This window comes from Nyctereutes procyonoides, unplaced genomic scaffold (genome assembly GCF_905146905.1).
Source record: "Nyctereutes procyonoides isolate TBG_1078 unplaced genomic scaffold, NYPRO_anot_genome, whole genome shotgun sequence".
In the NCBI taxonomy this organism is placed as follows: Eukaryota; Metazoa; Chordata; class Mammalia; order Carnivora; family Canidae; genus Nyctereutes; species Nyctereutes procyonoides.
Genome location: NW_026575032.1, coordinates 12,252,800 through 12,278,597, shown reverse-complemented (window position 1 = coordinate 12,278,597; position 25,798 = coordinate 12,252,800).

Below are 25,798 nucleotides of genomic sequence, written 5' to 3'. Positions count from 1 at the left end.
CCATTAACCTATTGATAGGCATTTAGGTTGTTTCTGGTCTTTGTCTATTTTGAATAGATCAACTTTTTTTATTATTTTTTAAAGATTTTATTTATCTATTCATGAGAGACAAAGAGAGAGACAGAGAGGCAGAGACACAGGCAGAGGGAGAAGGCAGGCTCCAAGCAGGGAGCCCGATGCAGGACTCAATCCCAGTTCTCCAGGATCACACACTGGGCAGAAGGCTGGTGCTAAACTGCCGAGCCACCCAGGCATCTCTAGATCAACTTTAAATGTTATTATTGTACAAATATTTTGGGGGTATAGATGTTTTCCGTACTTGAGTAGAATTGCTAAATTATAGAATAATTATATTCAACTTTATAGGTAAATGCTACATGGTTTACCAACATGGTTTTCCATCTTACACTTTCAGCTACAGTGTAGAACTCCAGCTGCTCTGCATCCTTGTCAACATTTGCTATTTTCAGTTTTCGATTTTAGTTGCTCCATAAATGACATTTCCCCATAACTGCTGATTTTGAACATTTTTTACTTCCTTATTCAACATTTGCAAGTATGATTTTCTAAAGTGGGTTACCCAATTATTTTTCACATTATTTGTCTTTGTATTATTCTTTTGCACAAGCTTTATATATACCGGCATTGAAGTCTTGTAAGGTACAAGTGATAGGCATACTTCTTCCCACTCTGTGCCTTGCCTTTTCATTTTCCTATCAGTGTCTTTTGTTGAGAAGTTTTAAATTTCATTTAGTACAATTAATCATTTTTTCTTTTCTTAATAATAATTTTTATGTCCTAAGATCATCATTAGTTACCATACAACAAAATGGATGACCATTAAGAATGTTATAATAAAATCCATTAAGTATATTTGACTGGTTTGTTTTGTCTTTTAGTTCTGATTCTTGCTTGCTGCTATATTTTGAAAATCTGTTATTAAATGAATGTTTTCTCATGTGCTTGTTGGCCATGTCTATGTCTTCCTCTGTGAGATTTCTGTTCATGTCTTTTGCCCATTTCATGATTAGATTGTTTGTTTCTTTGCTGTTGAGTTTAAGAAGTTCTTTATAGATCTTGGAAACCAGCCCTTTATCTGATAGGTCATTTGCAAATATCTTCTCCCATTCTGTAGGTTGTCTTTGACTTTTGTTGACTGTATCCTTTGCTGTGCAAAATCTTCTTATCTTGTTCATTTTTGCTTTTGTTTCTTTTGCCTTCCTGGGTGTATCTTGCAAGAAGTTACTGTGGCCGAGTTCAAAAAGGGTGTTGCCTGTGTTCTCCTCTAGGATTTTGTACTTCTGATTGTCCTGTCTTTCTGAGAAGTTTCACTTTGTATTATAAAAAGGGTTTTCTATGTCTCTGGGATACTCTTTACTTTGAAGTCTATTTTGTTTTTATGTTAATAGAGCCTCATCAGCTTTCTTGTGCTTACTAATCACAGAATTTTTTTTCTTTTATTTTACTTTCAAGTAAGAATCTTATACACAGCATATATCTTATACCCACTAACATGGGGCTTGAACTCATGACCCTGAGATCAAGACCTGAGCTAAGTAAAATCAAGAGTTTAACACTTACTTAACCAACTGAGCCACTCAGGTGCACCATCTTCAGCCTTTCAATCGATACGCCTAATCTTTTTTATTCAATATAATTATTGGAAAAGTTGGATTCATATCTACTCTATTGCTATTTGTTTTCTTTTTTTCCTTTTATTTCTGTTATTTTGTTCTTTCTTTCCTCCCTTCTTTTGATTGAGCTGAATATTACCCCCTAGATTTTCTGTTATTTTTTCATATATCTCACATTTTATATATAATTAACTCCAGTTGTATTTCAGAGGCAGTAAGAAGGCAAAAAACATGGACATGAGAATTAGGTAAAGGAATGAGGAAAACAGGGTTTTAGTGTGGGGTAAATGTGGTGATGTGGCTAGAAGATGGGTTATGTTGAATGTCTGCTGTCTCCACAGCAGCCAGAGCCTTTAGCTTCTCCTTTACTTTTGTTGCTTATTTTTCTTTCTTTCTTTCTTTCTTTCTTTCTTTCTTTCTTTCTTTCTTTCTTTCTTTCTTCTTTCTTTTTTTTCCTACTGTCTCTTACTATTACTCCAACAAATCCTAAATTTAATAGATGTAAGTTTTGGTAGAGGTGAGCATTCTATAAACTTATGATGAAATATTAGTGTTTTAGTGGGTCTGAGTCTCTGGGCTCTGATAATCAGAGGTGGTTCTTAGCATTATTATTTCCAACCTCAGGGGAGACTAGAAGGCAAGAGGATACTGGAGTTTCCAAATGGTTCTTCACTCAGGTAGCTAAAATCTAGTAGTTTTCCTAGGAAAGTAGGCCTCTGTCATGCAGAATAATCTGATTATCTAAGTGTAGGTCAAATCAGTTACCACAACTCACCCCACCCCCCACGGCAATTTTTTTCTGATTTTTATTGTGAGCAACTGGTGGGGTCTCTGAAGGTAAAACTTACAAAAACATGGAGTTCCTCCTAACACAGGACTGTTAGAAATTTTCCATGCCAGTTATTATAAACTCAGCCTCCAGCAATTCATCCAGTCAGAATACTTGTGTTCCTACTAGTTTAGAAGAAGGTGATCTTGATTATGGTTCTCCAGATTGCCTTGTGATAGTTTGCCCTGTGACCTCAATGGTCTGAAGGATCTAAAAAGAGTCATTGTATTGTAGTGGTTTTTTCTTTTCTTTTTCTTTCTTTCTTTCTTTTTTTTTTTCCTCCATTCTTATGGTAAAGAAAGGAGTGACTACTTTCTGGGCTCTTGTTGGAGGCAAACAGTGAGGTTAAGTGAGAACTTTTTGGAGTGTCCTTGCTCTGTATACACTTCTAGTCTGACCCACCCCCTCTGATTACTGAAAAACAAATACAAAAACAACTCCTCTAAAGGGAATTAGTTCACAAAGAGGTTATTTTTGCATTTAAGTCTCCTCCAAATTTAAATCTGAAACACCAGCCTGGCTTTGGCAAACATTTGAGTGGATTTTTCTCATCTGAGCAAACACTGTTCTCTGACAGGCTTCCCCCTCTGCCTAGTATGTGTGCTACCTCAGTGATTGGGCCTAGCGATGAAAGTGACCTCTGTCACTAAAAAGTGCTTATGTGACTCTAAAAGTTAGATCTTTCATGTATCATTATGTGAAACACTTTGCAATAGCTTTGAATAAATTGGGGTTTTTGTTGTTGTTGTTTATCCTGTAATTATTGATTGCTTTAGCAGGAGTGACAATCTTTCATTATCCTTCCACATTCTAACCAGAAGGGGAACCCAGTTTTATTTTTTGGTTAATACCACTTTGCTGGATTTTATTGATATTTCATTCTTTTAATGATTGTCTTATATCCTAGTAGCTGATTTTATGTATTTTCTTATTAAACAAGTTGTGACTAACTTCCTACATTGGAGACAATGTAAAAACAAGGCAAAAAAAATGAACTATGGTTAAAAAATGACCATAAACAAACAAACCCTAGGTCCAGTCTTTTTAGCAATGCTTTTTGTGTTAAGAAAGTTCGTTTGAGGTAGTCCATATTATTTACAATTTAGCCTAGAATTCTAACTTTTATATTTGAGTAATTTTCTGTTTTTCTTCTCATTTATATAAATCAGAAAGAAAAACCCATAAGCTAGTGCATTATGCTACAATCAACTTTTAAAGCTCTGTACATATTGTCTATAGATTCATTTTCATTTATTTACACACTGTGCACATACCTTTTAGACATCCATACCCCATAATGCAATTCCATAGATGAGCATACAACCATAATGAGGGTAGTCAATTTATTCAATTGGCCTTGATCTTTCCAACTTGGCCCTCTTGCTTCAGTCACCAACAGGTAGCAATGTTGATTACAGGTAAAGAACTGCTGATAGTTCTCCAATGTGAATCTTTCAGCTTCCCTTGTTTCCATTGCTTCCTCTTTTTCTTTCTGAATGACTGCTTAGAAATTACTTAATAATTTTGAGAAGTGATATCATGTAACAGATTGCATACTATCCAATGACGATATCTGAGATATTCTGCAACTTTTCAAGTACTCACTAAATATATATTTTGGATCAACTATTTACAAGTTATGAAGAATGAAAGCAGTTTCTATCCTGATGAAGATTAGACTCATTTGAGGAGAGATAAAGAAATATCAAAGTAAATTGTGATAAGACCCATATCATAAAAATGCGGAGTATTAAATAGAAAGTTTACTTAATTTACTTTAGAGTCATTAGAGCTTCCTAGTGCCACTGTAATGGAGAACCACTATCTGGGTGGCTTAAAGCAATAGAAATGTATAGTCTCACAATTCTGGAGGCTAAAAGTTTGAAATCAGAGTGTCAGAAATACTACCTTCTCCCTGAGGCCTGTAGGAAAACCCTTCCTTGCCTCCTCCTAGCTTCTGGTCCATTTGCTGACAATCTTTGGCATTGGCTTGTAGATACTTCATTCTAATTCTCCATATCCATATATCACTCTCCTCATGTACCTGCGTTGTTCATATGACACCAGTCATATTACATAGGGGTCTACTCTATGTCAGTATTAGACACCTATGTAACCTTAACTAATGATACCGGCAATGTTCCTATTTCCAGATACGGTTGCATTTGGAAATATTAGGGATTAAGAATTCAGCATATGATTTTGTGGAAAACAATTCAACCAAAAGAAGATTATTTCAAATATTCCAGGTGCTATAAGCAGTTTTAAAAATAAGGCACCACAAGCCACTATATGAGTGAAATATTTGAATTCTTCTGAATTCTTTAGAACAATGAACATAAAAATTAGTATTTAATGAACATATGCCAATTTTTGGTACCAGCCCTACTTACTTCACTAGGCTACTAGGGAAGAAAAAAGAAAAGAAAAGAAAAAAAAAGAAAATGAAAGAGAAAAGAAAAGAAAGAAAGAATAGTAAGAAAGAAAAGAAAGAATAGTAAGTGTGAAAAGGACTTAAACAAAAAAGTTCAGAAAAAATGAAAATTTGCATAATTGTAGCTATAAAGAATAGATACATGTTAATAACACAGATCTAAAAAGTGATTTCCACATCTGTCCTAACTCCACGTATCCCAAAATGCTGCAACAAAGTTATAGTGCAGAATTGAAATTTTAATTTCTTCCTGTCTATAAAAAATACATGTCTTCGAATGCAATAATTAGACATTTTGAAATTTCCTTTGGATTTTTGTCAGAAATTTTATTTTACTGTGCCATAAATTACAAAAAAAGGAATAAGGTCACCCACAAATACCTAAAATTCCTTTTTACTATACTGAACATTTACATAAAAATTGAAATGTATGACCATCTACTTTCCTATCATATAAATATTTGACATTATTTAGGCAAAAAGTCTAGATCATTTATATTAAAGTTCTTGAATACTTTTGTAAAGATAAATGTTCTTGTTTAAAAGGATCATACCTTGTGACAAAGGTGAGTAATGAAACGAATAGCCTCCATCTACAAATATAGATTGTAACCGTCCCTAAGTGTTAATGAAAAAAATTAATTCTACTTGAAAATATCTGTTCCTACAACATAATTATGAAAAAGAAATATTTAAATATCTAAGAATATTTAAATTAAAAAAATCTATATATAACTCAACCAGTACAACATTACATTTCTTTGGTTGCATTTCTTCGGTTAATATTTTTTTTTGAACACTAAAAAGAATCAAGAATCAAAATTAAAAATATTTAGATACTTATTTGGTATTTCATAAATATTCATTGTAAACTTTATGAGTAAAAATTGGGTATTATAAATTTTAAACATATTTTTATTTTAAAGTATTCAGGGTAAGAATAGTGTATACCATTTTTACTCACAAGTGTAAAATGTGAGTAGTATGTGAGGCATTTAATCGTTAAGGGAGGCTAAGTAAGGGATAAGCTAACAGTTTTAAACGGGTATAAAATGCTATGTAGATATCAACTTTAAAAATGAATCTTTGATGTGTGTCTTCTTTTCATTTTTGCAATTAATTTTAGCTTTTGAAGTTATTTGGCATTTAATTTAAGTCTACAGAGTATAAAATTATGCATTAACTTGAAGATAGACCCATATTTAGCACAAACAAGGTCGGAAGATCAACAGGATTAGAGACAAATGTTAATTTCAAATGGATAAACTCAAGTTTATTGCGGCTTTTAAACCAACTAGAACATTTGTTCCTAATCAAAGGCTTTAATTTAATCATCAGAGACTGTAAGATGCTTTTCAATTCTGCCTCTCATATGGGACAGACTAGTATTTATTGTCACACAATTTGAGCAAAAATCCACAGATGAATCTAAAATAGAAATCCAGAGACACTAAGGAATTTTGATGAAAAATTTCTCCCTTTGAAGTGAATACAATTAGGAGCTGGGAAAAAGGTTGTGAGCCAATAGCTTTAAATCTACTCTTTATCTGAAATAAGAGCAAAGGGGAGGATTTCAATGTCAAAAATCCTTTATGTGGATAGAAGGACAATATGACATTCTGGACACATATTCAGAGTGAGCACCACCTTGCACATATGTGGGACAGAATGAGGTCGAATCAGAATCCCTAGTCCTGGGCTAGTTTCCTCTGTGATCTTTCCTGCTACAATTATACATAAACTCTTATAGGCTGCGAAATAGCAAAAAAGACATCTCTTCATTATCAATCCATTTGAGTAGCTTCATTATTGAATTTGATTATCATACTTTTTATCTATCTAATTATCAGACAATTAATTAAATTTTTAGTTGAAAACACCAGAACCAATTTTACCTCCATCATATTAAGTCAGTCTTTAGATCTTTTATACAGATATATCAAAATATTGGCGAGTAATTGCTAGACAAGAACTACTTCACATGCATTATCTTAATCATCTAAACCTCTATATGAAATATATGTTATTTTCCCTTTTATGAGGAAGGATATTTGTTCAAAGAGAGAGAGCTTCAAAGGGCTGACAACCAATGTTCTTTTTTTTTTTTTTTGACAATGGATGTTCTTGAATGTTGATGCGCTGAATAACTAAGTTTGTGGAAGTGCGATCATAATGTTCCCATGTACACTTACTGATTTCCTCACTTTCTGACTTCTTTGGGTTCTCACGCACTCTCCTATGAATTTTAGAATTGTTAAAAATACTTTAATAAATACCTTGTATCAAGTAGTGTTCTCAAGTGGACCAATGCTTTTATCATAAAAATCCATTTCCAAATTATTTTTAAGGAACAAAGATTATTAACACTGACAAAAAAAGTAATAATGTTTTGCATGAAGTATGATATCTAATGGATTTCAACAGGGTTGGTATCTTGATTGATATAGAGATACTTCAGAATGGCATTACAATAGAAAGCTCCAGAAATATGCTTCACTTAACAGCTACATTTTTCAATTTCCTTTTCAAGAATTTATGTTTATGAATCTTGTAGAAAACAATAAACCTTCTCACATTTGCACTGAACTTTTTTATTCATTAGTCACAATCGGTGAACAATGTTTTATGGTTTCATCAGCCACTTGCATTTCCTGAATAAATGCAAAACAGTACAAATGAGCAAACGGATAAAGAAAATGTAAATGGCATCAGAGCAAGTCATATATTAAAGGATAATCATAGATAAATGTAGCACAAAGAATGCTCAAGGCTGCCTAATACGTTTAGCTGAATATCTGTTAGTAAATATTTAATGTAAAATTATGTTTCTATACAATAAGAAAAACACATTCAGGAGAGTAAGATTATCCTTCGACTTTTTTGCCTTTAACTTTGTACAAGTCATGTTTAGAGGGGCTTTCCCTGGTTTTGATACTAAAAATGTGTATATCTTTTTAATCTTATAAACTTTATTATTTTGGAATTTTCCTTATTTAAGTGTTTATGAATTTTTCCTCTAAATTAATTAAAAGTTGTGGTGCTCTTTGATAAGACTGTCTTCTTCCTGAAACAATATTCTTTCTGCCTAAGGAATATGATCGTTAAATTCATTCTAAAATATAAGTACTAATATTTTTTTTTTTCTGAAAATAAACTTTTAAGTGTAGGCCACTGGAACCAGTTATATGTACTCTTGGCAAAATCGTAACCTCTAAAACTGAATTTTTAAAACTCAAAGCATTAATTGAAAACATATTACTGATATAAGTAGTGGAACCTAAACTACGAATGACAAATATGAGAAATTCAATTGAAGTAATATTTAGGAATGTATCGCATTAAGCATAAAGTGAAACAGGAAATAATCTACCACTGTTATTTTTTGCATTTGGTGAGAAATACATTTTCCCAATTATAAGAATAATATCAGGGACACCTGGGTGGCTCCGTGGTTGAGCGTCTGCCTTCAGCTCAGGGAGTAATCCTAGAGTCCTGGGATCAAGTCCCACTTAGGGCTCCTTGCGAGGAGCCTGCTTCTCCCTTTGCCTGTGTCTCTGCCTCTCTCTCTGTGTCTCTCATGAATAAATAAATATAATCTTGAAAAAGAAAAGAATAATATCATATAGAGTATTTCTATCCTGTTTTTTTTCTAAAGTCAAATTATAAAATGTCTGAAAAAATACTCACTTGACTAAAATATTAAGTATCTCAGTATTACTTCTATTGACAAAATAAGAATTTTCTACCGTGTACTCCATTTGCCTTATTACATCACAAATCCCTATTTATGTTCATTCTTCACACAGAGCAGGAATGATCCACTGTTAAAATAATATGGTATTTTTTCAAATCGATCACTATAGTATAAAACTGCTCTAAAATGAGCCAGTCTTATGTCAGTTTTTTATATTTGCAAAGGCTTCTCTTTTTCCTCAGTGCATTTGGGTCTGTTGATGCCTACCAGGGCAAAGCCACCAGGGACACAGTCATGGTAAAAACCCTGTAAGTTTCATTGCATTTGCTGTTTATTGAATGTCAATACATATCAGAGGAAGAGTAGAGCATCTTGGTAAGAAGTAGTTTGGGGTGATTATGATAGAATTTGAGCTTGCGGTACGTGATTATGAGGAAGAGTTTAAGGAAGTGAGGTCCGTTTCTGGACTGAATGCTGCCAGAAAGGAACAATTTGGCAGTTGAGAATCATGTTATTTTTGGACGGAGGAGAATCAAAGCTGGGGACAGACTTGTCATTGGTAAAGAAGCAATTGTAGATCATGTTGGAAGATTAAGAAAGTTACTTTTGTGGTTGAAGAAAGTCTTTGTCTCTGGTTTGTTTCACCATGATCATAGAGTGGCCTACTTGATCATTCTTTATATTCTCTATTAATGTTCAGTGGTAATATCAAGGCTTTTGTTGCCAGCAGCTAATGCCATTTCTTCACCTCCTTACGGTAGAATTATTGTGTACAAGAAAAAATATTCCCCGCTTTTTTGAGATTTCTTATTACAGACATATTCTAAATTATTCTAGACTGCAATAGAAAATAATGAAAGTAATGGAATTTTTTTCCTTATGAAAGTACAAACAGTCCTCGTTTTACATGTAATACAAGGACTGTAAAAATATCCATGCAAGCTGAAACTGTGCAAAGTGGTCTTCATAATGTTCAGAGAAAAATGAAGATTGTTCTGTGATATTTAAAAAAAATGTCAAAATTTTAAAAACTCCTTTACTGTTGCTTATAAATGTATAATGAAATTAAAAAAATAATGAAAATGATAGAGTACAGTGTAATTTAAAACAGAAGCATTGAGAATTAAAGTTTTTTCTTTGTAAAAAGTTACCAAAAGTATTTTGAACAGTGCTTTTGTCTTTTCCTTCTCAAGGTATAACTTATAGTGGGAGATTCTTTTCTATGCCTTGGCAAATGGTCATACTCCTAAGATTTATATTAGTTTCTGGCATTTTATCCTTTGTGCTTTCAGTGTTGTAAAATATCTCCAAGAGTTTTTTTGCCAGTGTCACTTCCTCTGTGACATATTCATACTTTTCGTCATTTCGTAACCACCTTCTTCATTTACATCAATAAGGTTGCCTTCATAAAGTCCTGAGGCCACACATGGAGAATCTCTCCACCTGTCCCAGCATCACACTGTTGCAACTTAACGATTTCTTCCACAACTCTGTTTTATGTTCAATTTGGATTTCACTTTCCATATTATCAGCTTATTTCTTTGATGTTCTTTTAGTAGCCAGTTCCATCTTTTGATTTTTCACATCTATAAATTGACATGTGGATTAATTATAGGGACACAAAAAGATGACATAACTATGTACCTATCTGTGTATGAACTAACAGCTGTACGGTGGCCAATCACCAACTGACTTTGAAAGAAAGGTGTAACTGGTCTCTGGTTATGATGCAAATCTGTTAGTTAGATAGAGACTTGCAAACATAAGTGCTTGTAGCAAAGTTATACTTCATGCAATTATTCTTGGTTAATATAGCATGGTTACTAAAATTTGAACCATGTAGTTGGGGAACTGGTTTTCTTTAACTACATTGTAGAAACTGAAGTGTATGTATGGCAGAACCAGATAAAATGAGGACTATAGGCATTTATATATTTCTAACGATCTAGCATTTGGTCCATTTCCACCTATTTTGTAAAAAGTCATGTATGCATTTACATATTTCTAACAATCTAGCATTTGGTGCATTTCCACCTATTTTGTAAAAAGTCATCTATGCTCATTGATTTTGTATATTATCATAACTATGGTTATTTTATTGAGATGAGAAGACAACAGATGAAAAGTTTAATATAATATTTGCAGTTATTTTATTGAAATGGAAAGAAAGCAGATGAAAAGTTTAATATCAGAGCATTATGCTCTGAAAAAATATATTTGCTATAGATTATGGAAAGCCAAATAAATATTAAAAGCTATATTACCCCTCATAATAAGAATTTAGAATAGTTCTAAGGTTGATGAGTAGAATGGATGTATATTATTTTAACTGAATCCAAGTTCCATCTACTTTTTCCATTCTATCATTATGGCTGTCAACTTTGTTCTTAAGGTGAATACCCCTTATTTCAGTTCCATAGAACTGCTGTAACAAATTGTCACAAGCTAGGAAGCTCAAAAGAACAGAAGAGTTTTCTCTCACAGTTCCAGAGCCTAGAAGTCCAACATCATGGTGTCAGCAGGGCTGTGCTCCCTCTGAGACTCAGGGTGGAAACCTTCTTTGTCTCTTCCTAGCTTCTGGTAGTAGCTGTCCATCCTTGGCTCGTGGCTACATCGCTTCAATCTCTGCCTCTGTCATCATACAGCATTCTCCCTGTGTCACTGCCTCTTCTCCTCTTACAAGGATACTAGTCGTATTGGATTAGGGCTCACCCAGTTCGACACAATCTGATCTTAACTTGATTATATCTGCAAAAACCTGATATCCAGGTGAGGTCATATTTACTGGGAGTTACGTCTCTAATACATATTTTGGAGGACACAATTCAACCCATCACATCTCTTATGATCACAACATATCTGAAAATAATTTTGAATATCCCATCCAGATAGAACAGCTCCCAGAAGAGATTAACATTTCCTGTGTATTTCAAGCCAAAAGAATGCTTCCCATAAGTCCCCCAGAAGAATTTTTCTTTACATCAGTAGCTAAAATATTCTGCGTGGCTCTCTTTGTATTTATCACTACTAAGGAAAATGAAACTTAAAGGCTGGGTTTGAGTCCAGTCCCTGTTAAATCTCAAGTCTTAGCCATACATGCTAAAGAGCATGGATACCAAGCACAACCAAAACTCCACTGACAAGGAGCAAAAAGATGATAATGGAGATCAGTTAGTTACTCAGCCAAAGTTGCCTGCTATGTGCAATTTGTGTGTGTGTGTGTGTGTGTGTGTGTGCAATTTTTTCTAGCTGTTTCATACCTTGTCTTCACCATCTTTTCAACATTCTAATTTGCTTTTAAGTATTTAGAGATATTTTATTTCTTTAAAGCTACAGACTTCCTTTTTACATTCACCACGATAAGCATTGACTAAAAAGCTTGAAAGAGTTAATGTTGTTTGGAAATTGTTCCAAAGACTTTTTTAGTATATTTATATCCTCTGAGAATTAACATAATTTAGCTTCAAACTTTCAATATAAAAAGTTAAAAATAAAATAGAAAACTAAAAAGTCTAATAATACTCTGGAATGTATTCCTAGTTTGTTTTACTATTAAACCCATTTTCTAGTTTTATTAATATTCTGTATAATATCCACCAACTATATTTGATATATGTAAGAAACTTTGTATTCATGAATTTCAAATTAAGACTCATTGCAAACCCATAGAATTATAAAACAAACAGCCCCGAGCCCAAGTCTTTCTACCCCATCCACAAATAGCACTAATTTCTATAATGGTCACTCTACATAATGTATGGAAATATACAGATATACCTTGTTTTAACCTTGTTTTATTGCACTTCATATAACTGCTTCACACATATTGTGGGGTTTTTTACAATGTTTTTGCAAGATTTGCAGCAATCTTGACCAAACAAGTCTATCAGCACTGTTTTCCAAAATTTGCTCTTTGCCTCTCTAAGTCACATTTTGGTAATTATCACATCATTTCAAACTTTTTCATTGTTACTATGTTTGTTATGGTGATCTGTGATCAGTGATCTTCGATGTTACTATTATAATTGTTTGGGGACGCCACAAACTGTGCCCATAATAAGACAGTAACTTAGTCAATAGATGTGTGTTTTGACTGCTCCACCAAATGGTGATTTCCCCGGTCTCCTTCCCTTTCCTCACACCTCTCTATTCCTTAAGACACAACAATAGTGAAATTAGGTTAATTAAGAACCTTATAATTACTTCTAAATGTTCAAGTGAAAGGAAGAGTCACATGTCTCTGACTTTGAATAAAAAGCTAGATTGAGTGAGGAAGGCATGTAGAAAGCCAACATAGGGAGAAAGTTAGGCTCCTCCTACTAAAGAGTTAGCCAAGTTGTGAAAGCTATAAGTTTCTAAAAGAAATTAAAAGTACTATTTCAGTGAACACATCAGTAATAAGAAAATGAAACAGATTCATTGCTGGTGTGGAGACATTTTTAGTGGTCTGGATAAAAGTCAAACCAGCTACAACATTCCCTTAAACCAAAGTCTAATCCAGTTGAAGGCTCTAACTCTGCAATTCTACGAAGGTTGAGCAAGGCAAAAAAGCTATGGTTCACTGGAAGCTCAGATAATGGTTAGCATTTGTTAACAATAAGGTGTTTTTTTTTTTAACTAAGGTATGTACATTCTTTTATAATAACAAAAATAGCTATTGTGTATTTAATAGACATAATATAATACAAGCATAAATAAATAATAGCAATAGCCTCTGGGAAAACCATTCCTAAAACTGCAATTGTCATGTGGAATTATTCTTCAGATATTTAGGTATAATTATACACAAAGGGGACTTCAACTGATTTTTTTTTAATCTACAGAATATTTTAGTTGAAAGAAAGTCATATCAAAGAACACATTATTCTTAAAAAGAATATATTATATACAAACTAGTCAACTTTACAAATATTCACCCAGAAAACTAACAATGATATTTAGTTAATTCTGATGTTAATGCCCAAATTTTCATCACCAAGGACCTAGACAAACAAGTGTTAAGTTCACAAACTGCTTCTTTTCTGGTCCTTCATTCCTTCAATCCTCAATTATCTTCTGATTTTCCTTTTGATACAGATGCCGTGAAACACTGGGACACCTGCACCCCAATGTTTATAGCAGCAATGTCCACAAGAGCAAACTGTGGAAGGAGCCTCGGTGTCCATCGAAAGATGAATGGATAAAGAAGCTGTGGTCTATGTATACAACGGAATATTCCTCAGCCATTAGAAACGACAAATACCCACCATTTGCTTCGACATGGATGGAACTGGAGGGTATGATGCTGAGTGAAGTAAGTCAGTCGGAGAAGGACAAACAGTGTATGGTCTCATTCATTTGGGGAATATAAAAATTAGTGAAAGGGAACAAGGGAAAGGAGAGAAAATGAGTGAAAATATCAGTGAGGGTGACAAAACATGAGAGACACCTAACTCTGGGAAATGAACAAGGGGTAGTTGAAGGGGAGGTGGGCTGGGGGTTGGGGTGACTGGGTGATGGGCACTGAGGGGGCACTTGGCGGGATGAGCACTGGGTGCTATTCTAAATGTTGGCAAATTGAACTCCAATACAAAAAAAAAATCTAAAGAAACAAGCAAACAAATTTACAAAATAAAATTAACCTTTATTTGCAAAATAATTCATACTTATTTTTGTAAAACTGGAAAATCCACAAAAGCAAAAATAAAGTAATAAGAAGAAATACATTTATATATCCTACTATACAGAGATAAGCACTATCAACAGATGTTAAATATCTTTTAACTTTTAAAAAGTCTTTTTCGAAAATCCCTTCTGTAACCCTCATTACTCCACAAATGTCATTCATCACATTGAGAGATATTTTCATCTCTGCAGTTCTCTAGCTCTAGCTGCTGCTGTTTTTAATAAATAATAAGCAAATCTGGGCAATCAATTCTAGAACATAAGGCAGTCAATTGTTCTTCATGTACACTCTAAATGCCCACTCCAGTTGCTTTTTGCCTCAATATTCTCAACTGTGTGCTAAATCCTTTAGGCTGGTTCTCTTCTCTGTTTAATGAGTTCATAGTTTCAAATTTTTGTAGGAAAAATATAAATTGAAGCTACATATAGCTTAAAAAAAACCTCCTAGCCACACAGAAGTCATTGATTTTGTGTTACTTCATGTGTCAGTTAACACATTCTCAAACATCCCTACTGGCTATAGTAGGTTATGAGTCTGCCATTCAACAATTTCATATCTGCTGTGTGAAAAACATGTAAACTCTTTGCAGTGTATTTGCATATCTACATTTTTGCCATTGCTATCTCCGAAAGTATAATGTATCAATGAGAATATGACCTGAAATCCCTGTGCAAGGGAATGTGAGGGGAAAAAAGTAGTTTGAATGTGAGGGGAAAAAAGTAGTTTTTCTTTCTTTCATATTTGTAATATTGTGTTATACAGTCACTTAGGTTATTTTTAACTAATTTAATTGAGATCTTGGAGGGCATATGAATAAGCTAGGCCTTGGTGGTACTTAGACAATGCACAATGTGGAGAGAAAATCACCAATTTTAAAAATGAGTTGTGGAAGAGGAGCACCCTTCTCTTACATTTAGTGTGACAATAAGTTGCAAGGTTGGACATCAGTTAAGTGATTCTGCCTTTTCTCAATTATATAAATTCTATAATCTTACTATTATTAAGTTTGGAGCATAACTGAAGTCTTAAATTTAGAAAAACAGTGCAGTGAGCCATAGGATTCTGAAAACTACTTGGTCATTAAAAAGTACAGACAGCCTATTAGATGAATTAAGAATAGAAGAGTCATACTTCTTACATACATATTCTGTGGACCTTTGTTGACTAATGTGTGTTTTGTCCTTAGTGTACTTGAAGGAAATAAAGGAATCTGCATACTTTAAATCATAATGGAGAATTTAAACCCAAGATATCTAATTAAATAAAGTTTACTCAATCCAAAATCTAATGGAACCTATACACGAAATAGAGGGAAATAATGCAAAATAGCCACTGAACACAACACAGATGAAACCAGCTGATCACAAGGATAAAATGAAAAGAAAACAAAACAAAAGCAAAAAACAAATTTCTGGAAGTTATGAGGCAGAGAATGAAGATAAAAAGATAAAACTCAGGGAAGGTGGAGAAAGTGGAGAACATTGAACATGAAATTCACAACAGAGGTAGAGAAAGAACTCAAATATCAAAACCAGTGGAGAGTGGGAGAAGACTAGCCATGGGAGACTAACAGGTAATTAAATAAAGAATGGAAGGATAATGTCTCCTGAATCTAATATTAGAAAAAGTGGAGTGATGTCTTCATTTCTGAAAATTGTTTGAGATTTTTACCCATCTATGATTCAAGTTAGAGGAATGAAGTATAGCATTTTCAGACATAATAGCTTTCCAGTAAAGAACTCTGATAGCATTATACAGAGTGTTCTCTCTTTTTTGTTACTATACATAAATATTCTTAAGGAAAAGGAAAAATAATTCCAAATACAGGAAAGATACATAGGAAACACTGTTGAGTAAAGAAACATACAAAATTTATTGCTAACTAAATTATTGCTGGAAAAATCTTAATGTAAATTTAATATTTTAGAACTGGAATTAATATTTTATCTTATTGCAATAAAATATAAGGAAATTTTGAGAGATTTGAAGTAAAAATATGGAAAGAAAATTGTATTTTGAGTAAAAGATGTGAGCTAATGACACTTCACATTACAGGAAATTACTAGATAAAGAAAAATATGATGCATGTCTTGCTAAGTAATAGAGTTACAAAAAAGAAATATATATATATATATATATACGTATAGACATGTATACATTTGTATATCCATATTGTGCACATATATCCATACTACAGCTAGAATATTTAAAATTTTCAGATAACCTGCATTATATGTACAAACTTTATTGCTCTCTCTTTAATCTCTCACATACATATATTATGAAGCAGAGATAATGAGAATAACACTTAAAGGAACCAGGAAAATTCAAGTTGTGGAAGAGGAGTGTTTTTCTCTTGATGTGTGACATAGAATTCAATAAAGATAATTCAAAGATCAAAACTAGTGGTGACTAGGAGTTACTCTCTGTTTATCTATTATCTATCTATCTATCTATCATCATCATCATCCATTGTCTATCATCTGTACATATCCAGAATTATATATACTAAACTTTAACCAAAGCTACTTATGCAGGAAAGAGAAATGTGAGATTTGTGGGTTAAGAGGTGAAGCAGGGCTTTCAATATATATATATGTCTCCAATTGTTTGAGTTTCATTCTTCCATTGCTATTAATCCATGTATTATTTTTACAATAAAAATGAATTTAGAACAAACAAAATGAGATATCTGAATATCTGAAATGAGATATCTGAATTTACCTTGGGTAACAGAGAAGCTATTTCTGAGAAAGCAGCATCTAAACGAATACATAAAAGATGAGAAAACATGGGGTATGGATCATTCCAGACAGAGTCCTGTATGTTAGAAGGCCTGGAGAGGGAAAAATGTGGTCCAATCAAGTCCAGGCTAATGTGAATGAAATGAGGTTAGAGAAGCAGACCATAGGATGCAGGGTTTTATTCCAAATGCAAAGAGAAATGACTGTATGGTTTCAACCTGGGCATTATCACAATACTATGAGACAAAATAAAACAACAACAACAAAATTCCACTATTGCGGAAAGAATTGATTAATGTTATCATCCATTATAAGAACCAAAAAGGCTATTCAAATCTGTGACTTTTTTCCCACAGCACTACCACCACTGCTCTTACCCTCTAACTTATGGTCTTCCAGAATATATTGTTTGTTTGTGTGTTTTAATATAGTTGACATAAATATTACATTGTTTTCTGGTGTATGATTTAGTGATTTGAAAATTCTACACATTATGCTCTGTCCACCACAAGTGTAGCTATTACATGTCTGTACTCCTTATGCTATGACTTTTTTTCATGACTTATTCATTTTCATAACTGGAAGCCTATATGTCCCTCTCCCTTTCACCCATTTTGCCCAATTCTCTACTCCCTTCCACTCTGGCAACTATCAGTTTGTTCTCCATGTTTATAGGCCTAATTATTATTTTTGTTTGCTTGTTCATTTATTATTATTATTATTATTATTATTATTATTATTAGATTCCACTAATGGGTGGAATCATAAAGTATTTGTCTTTCACAGTCTGACTTATTTCATTTAGTATAATACCTTCTAGGTCCATCCCTGTTGCCTCAATTGACCCAAACTCATCCTTTTATAGCTAAATGATATTCCATTTTGTGTTCTATATTTGTGTCCTATATTCCATTATAGGAGATAGATTTCCCATTTTCCATATTTATTTGTCTCTTGATGAACACTTAGGTTGCTTCCTTATCTTGGTTATTTAAATGATGCTTCAACAAACATAAAGGTGCATATATCTTTTTAAATTAGTGTTTTCATTTTTGACTATTTTGGAAAATGCCCAGGAGTAGAATTATTGGATCACATGATTTTTTTATTTTATTTTTTTATTGAGAAATCTCCATATTGTTTCCCACAGTGCGTGTACTAATTTACATTACCACCGATAGTACATAAGTTCCTTTAAATGTGCTCATCAACACTTATTTCTTGTCATTTTGGTTTTAGCCATTCTAACTGGTGTAAGGTGATATTTCTTGAGTTTTTTATTTGCATTGCCCTGATGCTAGTGATATTATACATCTTTTCATATATCTATTAGTCATCTGTATATTGTCCTTGGGAAAATGCCTATTTAGGCCATTTACACATTTTTAAATCAGATTGTTTGTGGGGTTTTTTGGTATTGAGTTACATAAGTTATTTATAGATTTTGGACATTAATCCCTTATCAAATATTTCATTTGTAAGTATTCTCTTGCATTTAGTAGGATGTCTTTTTGATTTGTTGATGCTTTCTTTTGCTGTGCAAAATCTTTTTATTTTGATGTAGAAATAAATCACAAGAAAACAACTGGAAAAAACACAAACACATGGAGACTAACAATGTGATACTGAACAACCAACAGGTCAATGATGCAAAGAAGAAATTTAAAAAAATACATAAACACAAAGGTGAAAAAAATAAAAACACAACTGTTCAAAATCTTTGCGGCACAGTGAAAGGAGTTCTAAGAGGGAGGTAAACAATCCTATTTCAAGAAGTAAAAACAAAACAAAACATAACAAAAAGCCCTGAAGTAAACAATCTACCTTAAACCTAAAGGAACTAGAAAAAGAAGAATGAACAAATCCCAAGTGAGTAGAAGAAAAGAAATAATAAAGATTTTAGAGCAGAAATAAAAAACATATAAACTAAAAAAAAAAAAAAGAGAGAAAAATCAATGAAACCAAGAGCTGGTGTTTTGAAAAGATAAACACAATTAACAGACCATTATCCAGACTCCTAAGGAAGAAAGGAAAGGGATCCCCCCAAAAAATAAAATTAAAACAAGAAAAGTAACAGCTGGTACCACAGAAATACAAAGGAATATAAAGGAAGACTATGAAAAATTATATGTCAACAAATTGGAAAATCTAGCAGAAATAATTAAATCCCTAGAAACATATATTCTTCCAAAACTGAACCAGGAAGGGATAAAAAAATCTGTACAGACTGGTGATAAGTAACAAAATTAAATCAGTAATAGAAAAAATACCAAAATACACATATCCAGGACCAGATGGACTCACAGGGAAATTCTACTAGACATTTAAAGGAGAGTAAATGTCTATTCTCTTCAAACTATTTCAAAAAATAGAAGAGGAAGGAAAGCTTCCAAATACATTCTAAAAGACCAGCATTACCCTGATACCAAAATCAAAGACAGCACCAAAAATAATCAAAGAAACAAAAATCTAGAGGCCCATGTTCCTGATGAATATAGATGCAAAATCCTCAAGAAAATATTAACAAATTTCATATACCAATACATTAAAAAGACCATTCACCATGATCGGGTTGGGTTTATTCCAGGGTTGCAAGAAAGTTTCAACATTTGCAAATCAATCAACATCATACACCATATCAACAAAGAATAAAAATTGCATGATCATCTCAATAGAGGCAGAGAAAGCATTTGATAAGACTCATGATAAAAACTCTCAACAATGTGAGGTTAGAAGGAATATACCTCAGCTTCATAAAGGCCATATATGAAAAACCTATAGGCAACATCATACTCAATGGTGGAAAAACTGAAAGCTTGTAAAGAGCAAGACAAGGATGACCACCCTCGTCAATTTTGTTCAACATAGTATTGGAAGTCCTTACCACAGCAACCAGACAAGAAGAGAGAGAGAGAGAGAGAGAGAGAGAGATATCAATATCGGTAAAGAAGAAGTTAAGCAATAAATAAATAAATAAAGTTAAGCTGTCAATCTTCACAGAAAACATGATAACATGTAGAGAAAGTCCTAGATTCCACCAAAAAAAAATTACTAGGAGTAATAAACAAATACAGTAAAGTGTCAGGATACAAAATGAATACCCCAAATTTGCAGTGTTTCTGTATACTAATAATGGAATAGCAGAAAGAGAAATTTAAAAACAAAACAAAACACCATTTGCAATTATACCCAAAGGAATAAAATATCTAGGAATAAACTTAACCAAAGAGGTAAAAGAGTATACCTGAAAATATAAAACACTGATGAAAGAACCTGAAGATGATGCATAAAAAAATGGAAAGATATTCCATGCTCATGGATTGGAAGAATTCATATTGTCAAAATGTCCATATGACCTAAAGCTATCTACGTATTGAAAGCAATCCCTATCAAAATACCAACAGCACTTTTCTCAAGACAAATGATCCTAAAATGTGCCTGGAACCACAAAAGACCTCAAACAGCCAAAGCAATCTGGAGATAGAAGAACAAAGCTGGAAGTATCACAATACCAGATTTCATGATACACTACAAATCTGCAATAATCAAATAGTATGGTACTGGCACAAAAATAGACACATAGATCATTGGAGCAGAGGAGATGCCAGAAATAAACCTATGATTATATGGTCAATTAATCTACAACAAAGGAGGAAAAAATATACAATGGGGAAAAGAGAGTCTCTTCAATAAATGGTGCTGGAAAAACTGGGCAGCTATATGTAAAAGAATGAAACTGTATCACTTTCTAACACCACACACACACACACACAGATAAACTCAGAATGGATTAAAGATCTAAATGTGAGGCCTGAAACCAGAAAAATTCCAGAAGAGAGCACAGGCAGTCGTTTCTTTGGCATCAGCCATAGCAACATTTTTCTAATATGTCTCCTAAAGCAAAGGAAACAAAAGCAAAAATAATCAGGACTAGAATATGTTCTTAATGCATGTTCTCACACTAATGTCTTCATTCCCTCCTTCTCCTAACCCAGTCCATCCTATACATGGTCCCCAAAATCATTCTTCTGAAGCAGATCCAGATCTTATCCAGTTTGGAAGAGTCCACAGAAGCTTACAAAATTTTGGATTCCTCATTATGACCTTAACTCTTCATAATCAGTTCACTAACCCTCAAGCATAGTCTATGCCACTCCCTTTCTCAAATGCCCCAGTCAACCCTGGGAAATGTCTTATTCCTTATATGCTGCATGCAGTTTCATGACGCTGATGATAAGACCTATTTTTTTTCCCATTCTTCAACTGCTCAAGTTCAAATGTGTCTTATTCTTTAAATATAACTTCATTTTTATGTAACTTATATAACTTCAACTTCAAATATAACTTCAAATTGAAGAAAGCAATCTCACTTTCTTCAATTTTTCCAGAGTTCTTATATTTACCTTTCTTAGAACAAATCTGAATCTGTTACATTAAATGGATTGAGTTTGTTTTGCCTAGTATTTTGAAAACATCTTGAGAGCAAACGTCATGCACATACATCTTTGGATCCTCAATGTCTAACATCATGCCCTAAACTTATGTTATGAATTAATGTTTGTTGAGTTGACTATGAAAATTTATTTTATTATAATAATGAATTAATTAATTCTGTGCATTTCCATCCATCAAGATAATTTGATGACACTATGTATTAATAATTTATCCTTTTTATTGCCATATTTAGAATAAAGTTTGCTTTATTCTAGCCTAAAAATAAATGTGTCTCAAGATAAGAAATTGCCGATCCTAAGCATGTAATACAATGAAATATATGATGTGATATAAAGGTTTTAAGAGCTTAAAAGGTGATATTTAATAAACAGTAATACAGTGTCTTAAGCAATATAATTTAAAATATATTTGATGATTTATTCTACATTGTATTAAAAATAGAAGCCAAATATCCTTTAGTTGTTTGTTTGTTTGTTTGTTTTTTTCCAGCTCACTATTTCATTCTCTACTTTCTCTGGGTGCCAGGATGTCTATCAGCTTGCTTCTTATAATTCACCACATCACCAACTTGCCTTATCTAATACACAGTCTGCATATGGTGATGATATTTATGGGAAATGCACTGAAAGAAATTCTGACTCGCCCTCCCACCCTTATGCTACAGAGCCCTTCAAATGACATGATAGCCATTGCCGAAGAACAATACACCAGATGCTCACCCTCAGAAATCAACAAAGAAAAAAAAGATTCTAAAATACGCTTAGCAATATATTCTCAATTTACATTCAAAATAATCATTATGATAATTAATAATCCCATTATAAGAGAATGGCACAAATAGAGACTCAAGAGGCGATTTCTCATTTTAGATGAAAATCTATGCATTTTTAGTCCTAGCACTTGGGTCAGAAATGTGATAGCTGACAATGTAGTGAAAAAGCCATAGGCAGAGAGGATAAAAGCAAAACCTAGAGACAGGAATAAAATCTAATTTAGATGTTAGAAGGAAGTAGAAAATGGAAATACTGTGATCCAAAGCACACATTTTTAAGCACAATCTGAAATAAATCATGCATGGTAAGCAATATATATTGGAATACCACTTTATGCATTGTTTCGTTAGTTCATTCACGAACGAAATTCTGTGGGCTTCTAAATTCCAGAACTCCATGCTAGATGACAGTGCAGCAAATGCAAAACTTAAACTCTTTGAATCTCAAAATTTAGTTTAAAAGATATGAAACTCAATTTAATAATAAAAGAAATATAACAAATTTGGGGACAGTAAAAATATTGAATATCTTTGCCTACCTCTCTGCCTATAGATTAGGAAGAGAGAGCTAGCACAGGTCCTCAAGAAATTTGATTCATCTTACTTGACTCTTGAATAATGGATATGAGCTTGCTAAGTAGATGAAGGGGTTGGACATTTCCAACAAAGCATACTGCAAATTCTCAAAGTCATCACAAAGTTTGAATGAGGAATAATGGGTAATAGCTTATTATGAAGAATAGAAAATTATATTACAATTAAGATTTCCACATTGAAAACAAGTTTCTCCATGAAAATTAGAGCAACTTTTCATTGTTGTTGTTAACATACACACACACACACACACACACATACTTGCATGCACACATATGCACAAATACACAATTCCATCATTTGAGCATTTATATGCATGCCATAATTTATTTTACGGTCACTACAAAATCAGTTATTTATTAATCTCAGCTACTTTCAGAATGAAAATTATATGATTCTCAGTCTCTTCAGAGAAGTCTTTGAGTATCACAAATTAAAGGGATTTTACCATCTATTAATGTAAGCGATCTAACTCTGGAATCTCTTCTAAAATGTTTCTGCCTCACAGTTAGCAAGTTATCATGGACAACTCCAATAATGCATGACCTTCTGAGATATTTTTAGTAGCTTTGTTATGAAAGAAAAAAGATAGGAAGGAAAGAAAGAAGAAAGAGAGAGAGAGACAGAGAGAGAGAAAGAAAAAAGAAGTGTCAGAATAATTTCATTCATGAGCCCTTGAATTCATTTTGCCCTTACTTAACTTAGCTGCAGAAGAATAGGCCTTGGGCCTTATCAAGAGTTAAAGTAAAAAAAAAAAAAAAAAGCTAAAGTATCCACACAGCCTGTACTGGGCTTATCACTTTGTGTGGCAATATCCTTCCCTGTTTTAGATCAGACGAGTGTTGCTCTGTTTGTTTTTTTCCCCCCTTTGCTTAAAGCAGTGCATCATATGGCACCTGGCCATCTCCACTGCTATGTCCGTCCTTGGCAGGGAGGAGACAGTGTTCCTGCCAGGGTGCCAGAAGAGGAATGCAAATCGTTCTGTAATGTCTTCCTCAAGAAACCCAGTGGCCACAGGAGAATGATTCCTCTATTGAAGCCCATCCTGCTCTAGCTTTTCTCTATGTAAGCAAAACATTATCCTATCTGATGCTTGATTGCAGGTAGTTCTCCTGACAACTCTATCACCAGGATACAGTGGGCAGAGTGTTTAGAGTCCTCCCTGGGACTGGTAACTAGTGCATGGGTTTCTACTCCTCTGAGACTATTAACTGGTATATAGTACTCCGTTAAAAAAAAAAAAAACCCAAAAACCTTTGTTACACCTTCTCCTTTGACAAAATGCTGGATGACAGAGGAAACACAGCTGCTTACTTGTTTGTATGCCTTCACTAAAATCAGGTCAGTGCACATCTGGCCAATATTGATGAAGAGATCCTTCAGAAAGTTGCTCAAGAGACCAAGATCGTTTTGGACCATGAGAAGGAATGGAAACTGGGCCGGTGTATTTTATGCTTCCCTGAGATTCTCCAAAAGATTTCAGATGACTTACTTCTCCATGCTCTCTGTGATTATATCTATGAGCTGGCAACGACTTTCACAGATTTCTATGATAGCTGCTATTGTGTAGAGAAGGATCGACAAACTGGACAAGTGTTGAAGGTAAACATGCGGCACATGCTGCTCTGTGAAGCAGTAGCTGCTATTATGGCCAAGGCATTCGATATTTTGGGAATGAAACCTGTCCGAAGAATGTAATCCTTAGGTTTGAACACTGTGTGTTTTTAACAAAAGTAGCCATTTATCACTATTTGCTTTTTTACAATCATACTGATATAAAAATTAAGTAAATGAAATTTGTCAACTAAAAAAATTACTTTAGAACTGTTAGCAAACTACTTCTTTAAAAATAAAAAAATATTGATTGATTGATTGATTGATTGATTCATGAGAGACACAGAGAAAGAGAGGCAGAGACATAGGCAGAGGGAGAGGTAGGCTCTTTCCAGGAGCCTGATGTGGGACTTGATCCCAAATCCCAGGATCACCACCTAAACTGAAGGCAGGAGCTCAACCGCTGAGCCACCCAGGAGTCCCCGCAAACTACTTCTTATTTTTAAGTCAAACTCCAGTAAATTCCATTTATCATTCATAATCATGCTCATTCTTTATCTCCACAACAATCAACTCTAGTCTCATTTTGAACATACAAAGTTATGTAATCTGCCTTCTACACAAAAGCCCTCAAATATGTGCTTGTACTCACCCCACGTCTTCACACCCAGCAAGAGTGAAGTCCTATATTGAAATACCTGATATCAAATCCATTTGCCTACATGGTCTTAGACAAGTTTTGCATTCTCTCTCTTCCTCATTCTTACTTGTCAAATGGGGATAATAATACCTACATCATAATATTTTTATGATGATTGAATGAACTAAAATGTAGAAGTACTTAGGAAGACGCCTGGCCTGTACTATGTGCTCAGAAAGCATTGACTATTATATTAAGACACTAAAATCTCTTTATTATGTATTATTTTATGGACATTATTCAAAGAATTATTGGGTCTTATCTCATTAACTCCTCAAAAACTGAAAAATACTGAATATCTGTTTATGCTCTGTTAATATTTTTACCATAAAACCCAGGGAAATTCCAATAGAGTCCAACTGACTAGCAGCATCACGCTAACACCCCACCTCCCTTTTTAATGAGGATAGAATAAAGTTTTTATTCTCTATAAAGGGAAAAGCAAAGCTAGGCAGGGAAGCTGTAGGGACATTTTTTTTAAAGATCAGGGAGTCAGTGGGTGGATTCTTTGTTCCTTAGTTTTCCTTCTTCAGTTTAATCCATCCATAGAATGCCCAACAAGTAGTCCTAAGTCTGTTGGAAAGATTCCTGGAATTACTGCCACTGCCATGGAAGTCTCAGTCGAAATGAGTCACAGTATCAGATCCTGTATGTATTAAACCAAAAAAGCAGGCGATGTAACTGGGATATCCACAACACCAGACAGGACTAGAATGGATTTGA